The 16,735-nt window shown below is 49.5% G+C and overlaps 1 protein-coding gene across 1 annotated transcript in view; it reads right to left on the bottom strand.

Annotated features, from left to right (window-relative positions):
- Positions 1-16,735, bottom strand: part of Tspear (thrombospondin type laminin G domain and EAR repeats) — a 158,351-nt gene that overhangs the window by 129,448 nt on the left and 12,168 nt on the right. The window lies entirely within an intron of this gene.

Below are 16,735 nucleotides of genomic sequence, written 5' to 3'. Positions count from 1 at the left end.
AAGACAGAGACAAAAAGGGGAGTCCGTCAATGGGGGCTCCAATAAGCCAGGACACGTGGATGGGGCAACCTAAGCCCGTGTGAGGTCACATCAGGACTAATCTCAGATCCCCAACACTGTAGGTTTGCTCTCGGCCCTGCTGTACTATGGTTGCTGTCTCCCTCCTATGTCTCCTTTGTCCATTCTGGACCGGGGCTGTATACCTACTAATATTGCTTTCCTAAACAGACATGTGCTTTAAAATCCCAGCACTCCAAAGGCAGAAGCAGGTGGATCTCTGTGAGTTCGAAGCCAGCCTGGTCTACGGAGTGAGTTCTAGGACAACCAGGGCTACACAGAGAAACCCTATCTGGAAAAATCAAAATGAACCAGTGGACCTGCTGTCAGAGTCCTTCCAAACGTTTCTATGTATATGCCCATAGACAGAGGCGGAGAACAGCCTCACTCAGCGAGGCAGCTTCCCTTTGCAGTGGGAAGCCGTGAGCACAAAGATCCAGACTGGTCAAAGTACTGAAATTAAGAGACTGTTGACTGCTCACGCCTAGATGGACCACCTATATTATCTCTTCTCAAAGGCCCAGGGAAGGTCACTGGAGACAAGATGGAGCGGAAAGAATGTCACAGGATGGCGAGGAGCTCTGTGAAACACTGTCTTCTACACATGACATGGCTGCTACACTCACGAAGCTAAGTAGCGGCTACCTGGACCAAACCAAAGCTGTCGTCGCTATCCCAGCATGCTTGGGGAGGAGTATAAGAGGCCTCTCCCTCTGCTGAGGAGCTACTAGCAGTTAGTGGCTGCTGGGAGCATAGGGTCATTTTCTTCAGTAGGGTAGCCACTCAGGTAAGTTCCCCAAGACAGTAAATAACTCCCCAGCCCTGCACATGCTCCAGCAAACCTTGTTAAACATCAGGGGGTTATTAAAAAGAGTAGGAGGGGCACACATCAGGAAGAAGGGATCAGACAAAGGGAGAGGGAAATGAGGGCAAAATGAGCAAAACGCATATATAAAATTGTCAAAGATTCTGTAAAAATTACTTTTAAAAATAGTTTCTCTTGAACTGCTAAAGGCACTTAACATTTGAGCTGTGTGGAAACTGTTAAGACTATATATAGGGAGCCGCAGATGGAAGGGGTGATTTTTTTTCTTCACCGTGAGATGGGCATGAATTTTGGGGAGCCGGGATGCAAGGCTCTGATTTAAAATAACACATGTGGGCCCAAGGAGAGGTCCCCAGATTGTTCCCTGGGCAGCAGAGGAGAGGGTGCCTGAACTGGCCTTGGCCCATAACCATACTGATGAATATTTTGCATGTCACCATAGAACCTTCACCTGGCGATGAATGGAGATAGAGACAGAGACACCTATTGGAACACTGGACTTAACTCCCTAGGTCCAAATGAGAAGCAGAGGGAGGGAGAACGTGAGCAAGGAAGGCAGAACCAGAGGGAACCTTCATCCGACGGTCGATGGAGATAGAGACGGAGACCCACATTGGAGCACTGGACTGAGCCCCCAAGGTCCAAATGAGGAGCAGAAGGAGGGAGAACATGGAAAAGGAAGTCAGGACCGCGAAGGGTGCGTTCACCCACTGATACAAGAATGAGAGCTCAACAAGGCCAGCTGGACTGGGACTGAATGAGCATGTAATCAAACCGGATTCTCTGAATGTCACTGACATGGGGGCTGACTGAGAAGCCATTGACAATGGTACTGGGTCTTGTTTTGTCTGCATGTATTGGCTTTTTGGGATCCTGGTCGGTTTGGATGCCCACCTTCCTGGACCTGGAGGGAGGGGGGAGGAACTTGGACTTCCCACAGGGCAGGAAACCCTGACTGCTCTTGGGACTGGAGAGGGAGGAGGAGAGGGAGTGGGGGGAATGGAAGGGTATTAGGAGGAGGGGAGGAAGTGGAAATTCTTATAAATAAGTAAATAAATAAGTAAATTTAAAAAAAATTAAATAACACATGTGGATGTCAAGTGGACTTTGACTGACATCTGAGTGTGAACCTTCATTGACAGCTTGACTGGACTTAGATTTCCGTTTTAAGTACACAGCAAGTCATGGACCTCTTAACATGAAGGGAGCTGATCACACTCACTTTATCGGGCCACGTCCTCCTTCTGTGTCCCACACCTCGAGGAGTCACTGTGATGCTGGGTCATAAAAAGCATTGACCTTACATCTTTTCTGGTATAGGAGCAGCCAAGAAAGACAGACATGGAACAGGGCAGACATGCGGAATTGAGCTGGAGAAACTGGTTTATTTGGCACTAGAAGCTAGAGATGGCCCTGGAGCCAGGGCACCGTTCCAAAAGGCAAGGAGAGGGGAATCCAGATAATTCCGCGTTCGCCTCCTGAGTCCCAATGGTGAGCAGGATGTGTTTCCAATCTGCCTCACATGCTGAACCAGCAGCAGAGAAGAGGTACTAGGAGAAGACAGGTTGTCCCATATTCACTGGGGCTCCAGTCAGCAGCAGGTGGGCGTGCTACAGGTGACGGGTCTGCAGAGCAGGGTAGGGCAGGAGGGCTGGCAGCACCCGGATGACTGACAGGAAGAGGTCACACAGACAGGCCGGCAGCTCACAGGCACACACACAGAGGACTGGCAGGAGGGAGCCATGCACACAGTGGGCCTACAGCTCACGGGCACGCAGCAGGCCACCTGGTATCGCACAGGAATGCAGATAGCAGGTCTACAGCTCAAGGGCACACAAGATGACTGGCAGGGGCTGGACACACAGCAGGAGGGCTGGCAGGGGCTGGACACGCAGCAGGAGGGCTGGCAGCCTGAGGAGCAGCTGGTGTGGCACATGACTGAGGCTGGCTGGTCTGAAGGAGAGTGAGGATGACTGGAGCTCCTTCCTGGGGTGGCTTTTATACCCCACCCAGTGCTCCCCAGCTACCCAGAATGCAGCTGCCCTTCCTGGTTTGCTTCCTTTGTCCTCCCAGGCTGGCTTTGTTGTGTCTGTGTTTCTGTTTTTGTTTTGCTCTCAGTTTCATAGTTAATTATACCTTCAACAAGCTCCTTCCACACCTGGGCTTTTCCAATGCCTTCCCTCTTTTCAGACTTGCTCTATTGTCATTCATGAGTTCTTTTGTGATACCTCCAAAGGTCCAGGAGATCAGATGCCCCTCTCTATGGAACAATGGTCCTCACACAACCAAAGACTACACTTCTCCTATGGTTGGGAGGGTTTGCAGAAGAGGAAAGGCTGAACACAGGGAGCGCCTCCTGGCAGAGCATGCTGTAGCTCAGAGATGATGTCAGACATCAGATAGGAAGGGCACAGAACATCTGGGAATCAGTGTGTGTGTGTGTGTGTGTGTGTGTGTGCACTGTGTGTATGCGTGCATTGTGTGTATGCATGCATTGTGTGTGTATGTGTGTGTGGAGAGCCTGCATGTGAAGTAGTGTGAACATGCACATGTGTTCAAACACACATATGGGACAGAGTTTGTGCATGAGTGTATATCTGAGCGTAAATGTGTAGATAGTCATACATGTGTATAAAGGACTGTATTTCTATGCGTGACCATTCATGGTAGACCTCTTCCTTCCTCTGCCCAGCCTCCAGGTGCCGCATGAATGGCTCTCCAGGCTGTTCCCTGCTTCTCCCCCATCAACCACAACCCACACTAACACTGTGGGAACTGCTACTGTCTGGAGATCCCCAGGCCCTGCTGCTGACTCCTGCACACTGGCCTACTGAGGATCTGAATTGCCAGTCCTCTGAGCGCTGAGCTCTCCTCTCTGTCCCTCAAATACTAGGGTTATCACCATCATAAGCCAAGATGAGAACTATGTCTCATGATCAGGTCGGGCCAGGAGGGAACTCAGCTGTCCCCCAACTTCCCTCCTGTGGATCAGGAGCATACCCACGCTCCTCTTTCCTATTCTCATTGCCATTCTTCTCTTCTGACATTGAATGAAGTTAGACTTCCGCCCAAAGGAGTAAATGTATCCAACCCTCGTCCTATTTTTCTTTCCCCGTGTTGCGAGCCTGCCCATTGGGGAACATTTCCATAGAAAGAGGCTGGAGAAGCCTGGGGCCATGCTGAGGGTCGGGGTGATGGTTTGTCTTCGTTGTCCACATGATGGATTTAGAATCTTCTGGAAGGGGCTGAAGAGATGGCTCAGAGATTAAGAGCACTGACTGCTTTTCCAGAGGTCTTGAATTCAATTCCCAGCACCCACACGGTGGCTCACAACCATCTGTAATTGGATCTGATGCTCTCTTTGGTGCCACGAAGGCAGAGCAATCATGTACATAAAATGCACAGATAAATCTTTCAGCATCTCCTAGGAGATGGAGCACAGCCAAGATCTGCCCACGTGTTTTTGGGGAAGACTGGTTGAGAGGATAGGCCTCCTTGACTCTGGAGGTGCCATCTCACGGGCTGAGGGACTAAGGGACTAGACGGATTGACTACCCACAGAAATGGAGAAAGCCAAGCCAGCAACACCATTCCTAGTCTGTCGTCTCATGGTGTATCAGGACATGAACCACTCTGCCACCCATGATAGACTGAACCCTTTGAGACCGGGAGCCACACTCCTTCCCCCACCCCTTTTAAAGTGGCTGTGTTGAGCATTTCAGTGAAGCAAATACAAAGAGAACTAAGAGGAGAAGTCAGGACTCCACTGTGACTAATGCTGGCCATAGGGCTCTTGGGCCTTCGGTTTCTTTCTGGATAGAATGTGTAGAAGTTTCAGCTTTGTAAGCTCGAGGGTGCGAGAAACAAAATCAATGGGATTTCCTGTTGAGACTCGAAAGATCAGAATACCAACAGAAATTCAGACAGGAGGGTGTGGCCATAAGGTTTTCAAATAGGAGAAGGATGCTACTGGGACCAGAGGCCATTCGTGTGTTACTCTGGGAAAGGATTTGTGTACCTTTGATTGTGTCAGAGCATAAGCCTCAAGTGATGAACAGGTTAATTCAGTGGAAGAAAAAAATTAAGACAGCAAAGTTGGTGGCTTGGTTATCGCTGGCTGCTTTTAGCCAGAGGTATAATGAGAATCAAGATAAAATAAGATAGGGTAGGATAAGGTAAGAGAAGAGATGAAGAAAAGAAGGAAGGAAGAGAGGGAGGGAGGAAGGGAGGGAGAGAGAGAGAGAGAGAGAGAGAGAGAGAGAGAGAGAGAGAGAGAAGTAAAGCAGAAGGTGAAAATTGGGTAGCCTGGTCAGAAAGGGAACAGCTACCATGCTGTGACTGGAGAGAGTGAGGTTGACAAAGAGATTAACACGATTAAAAGGAAGACATTTGGCACTGGGACAACAAAAAATTGGCCAGACCCCACCTTTCAAAGGCTCAGGATGAGAACATGAGTCAAGTTGTTCCTCCTGCCACAGTGGTAAGAAAAGAAAACACACAAGGGCTGGCCAGGTCTGTGGGTCACCTTAGCAAACGGCTCCAGATTAGTCATGTCACTGTGGCAAAATACTCAGGAAGAAGCCGAATGGAGGAAAGGCTTATTTCACCCCATGACTCAAAGGGATAAAGTTCATCATGGCAAGGAGGTCATGGCAGCTGGTCACATGGCAGTCACCCAGAGAGAAGAACGCCTGTGCTCAGCAGACAGAGGGGATCGCCCGTGCTCAGCAGACAGAGGGGAACACCTGTGCTCAAGGGATCACCTGGGCTCAGCACCTGTGCTCAGCAGACAGAGCCTGTGCTTAGCTCGCTCTCCCTTTTTTATTCAGTCCAAAACATCAGCCCATAGTGGATGCCAGTCACATTTAGGGTGGGTCTCCCCACTTCCACTACCCTAATCTAGATAATTGCTCACAGGCACACCCAGCGATATCTCTTAGAGATTATAGATCCAGCCAAGTCGATAATCAATATTAACCATCAGAGAGTCCCTTTGTTTCTCAGCCTCTCAATCGACTCTCACCTTCCAGTGAGAGACACCAGAATCCATGCATGTGTGAGTGTATGGCACACAAAGGTACGTGCATACACATAGGTGTTTCAGGAAATGTGGCTATGTTTGAGGGAGTGTGCATATATGTATGCATGCATGCATGTGTGTGTGTGTGTGGCTGTGTAGTGTATTGTGCACTTAAACATGAAGGAGGCACAGAAATGTGTGTAGGATTACCATGCCTGATTTTTTTTTATACAAGAGCAGGCTTCTCTGTGCGTGGTTGCAAGTCACCGTGTGAATGTGAGTGCATGAGGGAGTGTGTATAAGAGTGCATATGTGTGCACTGGCCCGTGTGTACACATGAAGTGGGCTGTGTATGTCCAGGGCTATTATCCCATCATGACTGATTCTACTTCTGATTTAGTTTCATTCAGATCCCCCATTTAACCAACACAGTGCGTCCTTGCCCGTGTAGGTATCTGGGTTATAAAACGACTTTAACGAATCATGAATTAAGCAAGCCAGCCAGCAGTGAGAACTCCACAGAGTCTGATTCAGGACAGTATGCAGGACTTCAGCAGAGCCGAGGGAGGAGCTGCGCACTTGCTGTTCTGTGAGGAATGAGCACACAGCAGACTGGAGGAGGCTGGGGTAAAGCTTTGCCCTGCAGAGAGGGGGACCACAAGAGAGAGTGACCCCAGTATGTTGGCATCGTGACGATGAGTGGGGCAAAAGTGCCAGTCTGAGGCACAGAATGCAGCTAACTCGATTCACTGAAAACACAGGACAGAGTTTGCCCGACTCTGGGAGCAGCTGCACCAAGACAAGAGTGGAACTTGGACGATGTGTCCAGTGTTCATACCGGAAGTGATGGAAGTGGTTATGGTATCTGGTCATCATTCAAGAACTATGGCAGGCCACAGTGCAGGGGGTTGACAAGTTCAGATCACGGAACCAAGATCCAGCTTTCGAAAGCAGCCAGGCAGGAAGAAAGTCACCGTGACTCGTGGCACAGGACATCCCAAGAGAAGAGGGAGATGCAGTAACAACTGCTACCGATGCCGCGCCTGTAGCATTGGGGAAGGAGAACCGGGGGAGACAGGGTGGCACCACAGGAGAGGAGAATCCATGGCAGGGGCCATATGTTCAAGAGAAGACGGACAGGACAAGGACATGACCACATCTACTTTATGAGGCCGTGTCCTCTGTCCTACATTCTACCTAATGAAGAGCCGCAGTGAGGTTGGATCAAAGAGAGCTCTGATAGTGCATGCTTTCTGAAGCTAAGGCAGCTATGCAGACAGACAGGAACCAAGACGGACACAGAGTTGACTAGAGAAGCCACTTTATTTGGCACAGGGGCTAAGAGAAGGACATGTGAGGTAGGACATTCTCAGAGAAGGGCAGGCCAGGGGAATTATCTCACAGTTTCAGGGTAGGCTGGGCACGCTTCCCCACTTGCCTCATGTCAAACCCACAGTCACAGAAGGAGGTGGGTAGGGATACATGTGTCCTGTCTATGGTGACAGCAGTTGATTTGAAGACACTGGTCAGCAGCAGGAGGGTCTGCAGACCAGGGTGGGGCAGGAGGGCTGGCAGCACCCGGATGACTGGCAGGAGGAGGTCACACAGACAGGCCGGCAGCTCACAGGCACACACACAGAGGACTGGCAGGAGGGAGCTATGCACACAGTGGGTCTGCAGCTCACGGGCACACAGCAGGCCGCCTGGTATCTCACAGGAATGCAGATAGCAGGCCTGCAGCAGAATGACTGGCAGGGGCTGGACACAAAGCAGGAGGGCTGGCAGGGGCTGGACACACAACAGGAGGGCTGGCAGGGGCTGGACACACAGCAGGAGGGCTGGCAGGGGCTGGACACACAGCAGGCAGGCTGGCAGCCTGAGGAGCAGCTGGTGTGGCACATGGCTGAGGCTGGCTGGTCTGGAGGAGGGCGAATATGTCTGGAGCCCCTTCCAGGGTGGCTTTTATACCCAGCTCAGTTCTCCCCAACTACCCAGAATGCAGCTGCTCTTCCTTGTTTGCTTCCTTTGTCCTCCTAGGCTGGCTTTGTTGTCATCTATGTTCCTGTTTGTTTGTCTTCAGCTTCATGGCTAATTATACCTGCTCCAGCTCCTGCTGACCCTGAGCTCCCACCCATCCTCCCCTGGGGCCTTCTGGATTCTACTAAGCTCCTTCACTTCCTGGTTTTCTCACATGAGATCCCACAGAGATCCAGGCATCCAGATGTTCTCCCTGCAGGTTGTCAGGCCTTACACACCCACAGAGATCACACTTCTCCCAGGGTCAGGAAGGGCTTGCAGAATGTGGGAGGCTGAACATGGAGAGAGCCCTCCCATGAGCCTCAGCTGTAGTCAGAGAGCAGAGAGAAGCAGGCATGGAAGACAGCTTGCTCTTCCAGTGTGTGTGTGTGTATGTGTGTGTGTGTGTGTGTGTGTGTGCGTGCACATGGGGTTCAGAGTTTGTGCATGTGTATGTCTGAGTGTAAATGTATGCATAATCATACATGTATGTCCAGGACTGTATGTCTACATGTAACCATATGCTACAAAAGCCTGGTCCCTTTTCCACCAAAGTCTTCCCCAGTCCCAGCCACCCGTGCCATATGAACTGTTCCTCGGGCCACCTGCTGTCTGTCCCATTCCTCTGTGCTGCCTCATCCCTGCCTGCTGCCCTCCCAAGGCTGTGAGAAGTGCTGCCACAGACACATACACACACACACACACACACACACACACACACACACGCCAATATGCCTCTGTTGAGATGGACCCTGTGCCCTGTGTCTGCCTCCTGCCAGCTGACCTGTGGTGAGTCTGTAAGCTGCCAGTCCCCAGGGTGTTGTCAGCCCTCCCGCCTACCTCACCCTACCAGCCATTCCCTTCTGGCTCATCTGCCTGTTGCTGGCCTCTTCTTTTCAGGCTCTCAAACCCTGGACCTGCCGGCATGAGAAATGTCACATCTCCCAGGCTGCTCACTGTGGTACTGGGACACGGCTCAAACTCCCGCTTCCTAGTTCCCTTGTCTTTCCTCGCAGTTTTAAAGAAAACTAGACCTCCTCTGCGTGATCCAAGTGCTTGACTCTCATTCTTTTTCTGCTTTCCCTTGTTCTGAACTCTCCTCCGGACCCCACCCCCAGATCCTGGCACCCAGAAGGGGGCGTGGAGAGGCCTGAGGGCCCGCCAACGCTATGGAGGGACCGTATATAGTAAGAAGGTCCATCCTCACTATCAATTGGAATAGGTTTAGAATCTCCGAGGAGTCAGAGGTACATCTCGAGCATGTCATGAGTATTTCCAGGGAGAATTAACTGAGAGTCTAGACTGTGTTTGAAGGAGGTGGCTCCCTCCAGTGGGCCAGGATAGAAGTGGACAAAGAAGAAAGTCACTCAGTTACAAGCATTTGCATCTCTCCTGTGACCCATTGTGACTGTTGTGTTCCCCCATGGCAGACTGAACTCTCTGAACCCAAGAGCTAAAACCCTCCCTCAGCCCTTTAAGCTGCTTTATTCAACATAGGTACGTAAAAACAACTGATACAGAAAACTAGCCAGAAAATGCAGGATACTGCTGTGACTAGCCCTGACTCTGTGGTGCTTAGGCCTTTGACTGGTGTCTGGACTGACGGCGTAGCAGTTTTGACCTAGGGACTTTAGATGCTATAGCTGTTTATGCTGCAGCTTAAATGCTATTCAAAGAACTAGTGAGGCATCCAGGTGAGAACTCAAGAGCAGAATGCCAACAGAAATTCGGCAGAAGAATGTGCTCATCAAATTTCAGGATGCTGTTGGGAACTGACAATAGGCCATCCATGGGATATTCTGCAAGAGAATTTTTCTATGCCCAGGAGTACTATGTGAGGCTGGGCTTATAGTAGTGGCTAAATTAACCATGTGCAATAAATTTCAAGATAGCAAAGAATTTGCACAGTGGCTTGGTTATTGCTGGGGGCTTTTAGACAGATTTTACACTGAGAATCAAGAACTAAAAACAGAGCAGATGATTTGAAAACCATGCAGCCCAGACAGAAAGGGAGCAATCAGAAAGCCATGGCTGAGGAGGGTGTGCTTGTTAAAGAGATTAACGCCATTAAAGGGAAGCCAACCGCTTCATCCTAGGACAATGGAAAATTGGCCAGACCCTACCCATCAAAGGCTCCAGAAAGAGAACATGAGCCAGTCAATCCTGTCCCTTTTAAGTATTCTGTCCTTTATTGTGTCGCAGTGATGAGAAAAGTCAACACTGCAGGACTGGCGGGGCCTCTGCCTGTGCCTCTGGGTAGCAGTGAGAGATTCTTCACCTCCACCTCTCAGATGAGAGACCAGAATGATGCACAGGAGTGCCTGCGTGAGAGGCCGTGCATGCACAGAGATCAGCATGGCTGTGCGTCTGCCAGAGCATGCATACATGTGGAGAAGTGGGAATGTGTGTGTGTACTAAAATACACGGGCATGGGAATGTGTGTTTAAGCATGAGTACCTGAGTGTATTGGTATGAGTGAACATACACACATGGGCGTGTGATTGTTTTTTCATGTGTATCCTTTATGTTCGTGAGGGTTTGAGTGCAAGATTATATGTGTGTGCATGGGTCCGAGGGCAACCGGGGTGTAAGCGCACCATAGGTGCATGGAGTACGCTGTCTGTGCGGGGCAGCTCGTCAGGCTTGGGGAAAGCTCTTATTTAAACAGTACAGTGGATCCCTGATGACCTTGGATGCTAAGGGATAAAACATTTGCAAGTGATGTCTGATGGCCCAGGGAGAATAAAGAGAAAGGTCAAGGCAGTCAAGAGTGAGAACTCTAGGACCACAGGTCCAGGATGATGCCATGGGATGCAGCAGAGGATGTGACCCCCATGCCTGCCTGTCTCAGGAACCTCCACAAGGAACACTCACTACAGACTACAGAGATGGGGCATAGAACGAGCCGATGGCAGCAGTCATCAACACTTCCCCAGAGGAAAACCTTCCCCAAAGCGATAATTGTGCTGGCCCATCCCCATTGTTAACATAACAGAATTTAAGGTCACCATAGGAACGTGCTTCTGGGTACACTGATGATTATATTTCCACAAAGGCTCCCCTAAGGGTCGGCAGCACAAGCACTATTCTATGGGCCAGGATTCCAGAACAAAGAAAAAGGAGGAAGTGAACCGAGCCTGCGTGCCTCACTCTCGGCTTCCTGACTGCGGATGCAATGTCATCAACCACCTCAGCCCCTTGTCACCATGACTGTCCCATCATGAAGGACTGCACCCTCAAACCATAAGCCAACATTAATCCTTCCTTCGGGTTACTTTCACTGGATATTTTGTCCCAGGAAGAGAAACAGAGAAACCAACACGATCATTGAAAACAATCTGAAAAAGAAAGCACGCGTTAGAACACGCAGTAGTGACCCACACCACGACATGAAAAGATACAGTGGTTCCAGCAGGGGCCACCCCGAGAAGTTAGTGGGACAAGTGTGTTCTAGCTGCTTCACAGGAAAGTAACTAGACGTGTGACTGTCATATCAACATAATCAACAATAATCAATTTATGGGCATAAATTTCTCCAGTACTGAGAAAGTGATTCGGAGCACAACAGTTTGTATACATGAAAGTCAAACACCTCAAAGCTGCCCGGTAGGAAGAAAGTCACTGTGACCTGGGACACAGAACATTCCCCAGAGGAAACAGAAAACCATTCATAAACACTGTAGGCCTCGCCATGCACGAGCCCCCGCTACAGATGCCATGGGAAATGCAAACATGAGCAGACTCTGCAGTGAGGTACATCACAGGAACCACAGGGATGCCAGACACACAAATCCACCCGCTCATCAACCATGTCTCCACCCTGCACGATTCCTTCTAAGGAATCGCGGGGAGGCTGCATGATAGAAACCCCTGGTCTTCCATGCTTCCTGGTGCCAACGAAGCCACGAAAGACAGACAAGAACCAGGACAGAAATGCACAGATGACTAGTGAGGTTACTTTATTTGGCACATAAGTAAAAGAAGGATCCTGGAGCCAGGACATCCGTAGAGAACGGCAGGGGAAAAGGTATCTCTGTCATTCTTCTGTGTTCTCTCCCAAGTTCCAGGGCGAGTTATGTGTGCTTCCAACCTATTTCAGGTGCAGAGCCACCGCCACAGAGGGAGGGAAATGTGTCCCATTTGCACTGGCAGAACCTGGTTTGGAGACACTGGTCAGCAGCAGGAGGGTCTGCAGACCAGGGTGGGGCAGGAGGGCTGGCAGCACCCGGATGACTGGCAGGAGGAGGTCACACAGACAGGCCGGCAGTTCATAGGCACACACACAGAGGACTGGCAGGAGGGAGTCATGCACACAGTGGGTCTGCAGCTCATGGGCACACAGCAGGCCGCCTGGTATCTCACAGGAATGCAGATAGCAGGCCTGCAGCAGGATGACTGGCAGGGGCTGGACACGCAGCAGGAGGGCTGGCAGGGGCTGGACACATAGCAGGAGGGCTGGCAGGGGCTGGACACACAGCAGGCAGGCTGGCAGGGGCTGGACACACAGCAGGCAGGCTGGCAGCCTGAGGAGCAGCTGGTGTGGCACATGGTAGAGACTGGCTGGTCTGGAGGAGGGCGAATATGTCTGGAGCTCCTGCCTAGGGTGACTTTTATACCCAGTCCAATGTCCCAGAACACCCAGAATGCATCTGGTCTTCCTTGTTTGCTTCCTCTGGCCTCCCAGGTCGGCTTTGCTGTTGTCCTTGCTCTTGCTTGCTCAACTCCATGACTAATGCAGCTCTCTAGCTGCTGCTACATTAGGCTCCCAAGCCATCCTCTCCTGGTATTGTGTGGATTTGTCAATGCCCCATGAATTTCTGATTTCCTTACATGGGCTTCTAGAAGTCCCGGAGTTCAGATAACTTCCCTGTCGGACAACAGTCCTGCCCAGTGGGATGACAGTCCTCCTACAACCACAGAGATTATTCTTCTCCTGTGATCTAGAAGGCTGAATATAGTGAGTGTCCTCATCCATCCGTGTCCTGGGGGAAGGCAGGTTGACCAGCCACACCCTTGGAAAGCAGGTAAAGTCAATATAGATTCGCAGGGACCACAGCTGGTCCTCCTTTTGATGTATTTAGCAGTGAGCCACAAGTACCATCAGGAAAGGTGGGATTTTGAGTGGAGGCTGGGAGGATTTCCACATTTGTACTCCCACAGAGCTTAAAACCAGACCTACACAAGCTCAAAATGATCAACTAGCTGGCTGTCTGCCTGAACAAAACCCGTAGTCACAAGAAGATAATAGAACCCAGAGTCTCCAAACGTATTTCATAAATAACCAGATATAAGGATTTTGTGATATAAGTCAACATTCGTAAGTAAAAGCAACCAGCAGAAAGAATCCAGGATGATCTCATTACAGAGACGGGCAGTGACCACAGCAGCTGTTCTAAGCCCAAAGATCAAAGAAAAACATTATCTTCATGAGTGAATAGGTAGGGACTTCCAGGAGGGACGTGGAATTAATCAAACAAAGGAAGTTCTAAAACTGAGATGTACAACAGCTGGAATTTAACTACCAACAAACCCGACAGCAGATGGAAGAAGGAAGAAACACCATTCCGTCAAACAGAAATTATTCCATCAAAAACAGATGAGTTTAAAAAGAAGAAGAAGAATTTAAATGTTGGTGAGATGGCACAGCAAGAAAGGGCACATGAGCCCAACCCTGAAGACCTGAGCTCAGTCCTGAACCAATATGGTGGAAAGGATAGACAGAGACAAGTTGTTCTCTCTCTCTCTCTCTCTCTCTCTCTCTCTCTCTCTCTCTCTCTCTCTCTCTCACACACACACACACACACATACACACACACACATACACACACACACACACACACACACACACACACACACACTGTTTTGGAGTCTAATCCTCAGAAGACAGCACCATCCATCAGAAGTCTGGATGGAGAAAGGGAAGGAAGATGAGAGAGTGAGGGAAACACAGAGGGCCAGACAGAGACGGCACAAGAGAGATGCAGAAGGTAGGACAAGAAAGCCTACAGGAGGGAAGACGCTGAGAAGTGGCGTATCTGATAAAGTTAATAACTAGACTGTGGAAAGAATTTCTACAGCAAAAGGACACGCCAGCACCAAGCAGGCCGAAGACTGAACACTCATTTCTCCAGGGAAGACACACGAATGGCCAAGGTTCATTAAAGACAAGCTATCACAATGAGATGCACTGTGTCCCACTTTGGAGGTTGGTAGCTGTGTTTAAAAAGGAAGGCAAATGCTAGTATGTGTGGGAGTTTGGAGCCCACCTGCATTTCCGGTGGAGTGGAGGGTAGAACAGATACCAGATCTCCAGGGCACATTAGAGATTCCTCAAAAGAGACACAGTTACTGCATGAGCCAACAGACACACCCCTAGGAAATAAAGGGCACCCTAAAGTTTTTTTACAGGTTCTTGCTCTATTTCCTAGCACAGACACAGGGCCAGCCTTTGGCTTTGGAGGTGACATCTGGCCCTAACCACAGTCCTCTTCTTAGAAAGGTATTTTACCTGAATCTTCACCCACCAAGAGCATCTGCACATCCAAGCCTTAGTTGGGAGCCAGTGTTCAAACATCTAAACCTGTCGGAATGCTCCACATTGGAAGCACAACACTCTACCCATACTCTCGTTGCCATCTCATAAATCAAAATGTGTTTGGTTCATCTCTAAGGGTCTCCATGATCTTAACAGTTCTAACATGATTCAGAGACATTTGTTAGGTCTCCTCTGACTCAAGGCAACTCTTCGTTGTGAGCTCTGAAAAGTAAGTAAACAAATAAGTCACATGTTTATAGTATGCGCAGACACAGACACAGTGAGCATTCACATTGCAGAAGGGGAGGATGATGAGGAAAGATGACACCAAAGTAAAACTAGACACCAGCAGAGCATATAACAAGCACCACAGCTCCAAATCGGGCATCCTGGGTTCACGATGACATCATCTAGGCTCCGACAAGCTTGGCAACCCTGCCGCCTAGCTCTGATGCCTGCCACACACACAGCCTGTCTCTCTCAGGTCAGCCTCCCCCTGTATCTGCACGCTCTCCTTAGCAGGCACTCCATGTTCCTGGCTTCTCCACCATCTTGGGGTCTCCACTGTAACTAAAGCTTCACCTTTGCAGCTTTGTGTGGAGAATGCTTAGGGCAACCCTGCTGCATATTGCCTGGCCCCACAGGCTTTGCTCTAGAACCTTGGTGCAAGCTTTAACGACCCACCCACTCTTGGATCTTGCATGCCTCCACAACCAGACTCCGTACAAGCACCCTCCTTTTAGATGAAAGATATTTTTTACACATTTTATTTATTTATTCTTATGTTTATGGGTGTTTTGCCTGCATGTATATCTTACGTGCATGCCTGGTGCCTATGGAGGCCAGAAGTGTTGAATAACCTGGGATTAGAGTTACAGATGGTTGTGAGCTGTCATGTGTGTGCTGGGAATCAAACTCAGGTCCTCTGTAAGAGCAGCTGGTGCTCTTAACCACTGAGCCATCTCTCCAGCCCAAGTTTGCATTTTTTACATCTTGGTGATTTCATTGATTGGGATCATGTCTTCAAGGTCCCTTTCTCATTATCCCAGTGGAAGAAAATGCTTGACTTTCTTTTCATGGTGCTGATCTCTTTGACAGGTAAAGCTGATTTGCCTGCACCTCCCATGCCCACCCTATCTAAAACATTAACTACACCTACACTTCTTCCTGTCCAAATGTCACCATTTTATAGTGTTGAAAGCCTGGCTAAAGGCAGTCAGCAACAGTCATGCCACAGCCTGAATATTATACATCTTAAAATTACCTCTTCCCAACAATTAGTCAAATGCATTTAAACTCGGCTTCACTCACAGTCTCAGGACACAAGCAAAACATAGCCAGATTCCCTGCCAGAAGGTAGCACCGAAAGTCTCTAGTCCTTGCTTCCATCCAAAGCCTTACAGGCAGAATCCTCACTGCAACATCTCTCTCAGTTCCTGGTCTTCTGAACGCCCAACAGAATATCCCTCTGCGTTCTGATTAGAGCACTGTAGAACATCTAGTCCACAGCTCCAAAGTCTCCCACATTCCTCCCCCACACCATTCCAAAGACCAGAGAGCCATGTGGTCGGGTGATGTGGGATTTCCTTCTGGGTGATGCACAGATGAACAGAGCTGTGTTAATTTAAGATATAAGAGCTAGCTAAAAAGATGCCTAAACTATTGACCAAGCAGTGATTTAATTGATATAGTGTCTGTGAGATCATTTCGGGTCTGGGCGGCCGGGAACAAATGAGCAGTCTCTGCCAACAGTCAAGCTTATCACAACAAAAACCCACTCCTGCTACCGGTTTTCTCTTATATGTATTGTTGCTGCTGAAAACTCCTCAAGAAGCTACTTGACATCATTGGGGGGAGGGGGCCATTGTTTGGGCTCACAGCAAAAAGGATACTTCTATTGGACCGGGAAGGTACGGGGAAAGTGTAGTACCTCGGGTCCATTTGTGGTGGGGATGAGGATCATGACACAGCTTTCTCTGCCATGGCCCATCAGGAAGCAGAACTCTCAGCAGCAATCAGAACCAGGCCAGAACCCTCAAAATGTTCCACAACCTTCCAAAATAGCACTCCCAGATGAGGGAACATTTCACATTCAATCTATAAGACTGGGTCTTTTTCCAAGTTCTCAGGCAGGTCCCAGCCCCCTCCTAGCTTGATCATCCAGGGACCCAGTGTCACAAACAAAAAGGTTGTAAGTTGTCTTAAACTTGGATCAATTTTCAGCAGAGAGCCTCCTGCATCTGAGAACACAGTCAAACCCCAACATCCCTTCTAAGCAACC

Source organism: Myodes glareolus, chromosome 18, assembly GCF_982192425.1.
Source record: "Myodes glareolus chromosome 18, mMyoGla1.1, whole genome shotgun sequence".
Lineage (NCBI taxonomy): Eukaryota > Metazoa > Chordata > Mammalia > Rodentia > Cricetidae > Myodes > Myodes glareolus.
This window is presented reverse-complemented; position numbering and strand designations above follow the sequence as displayed.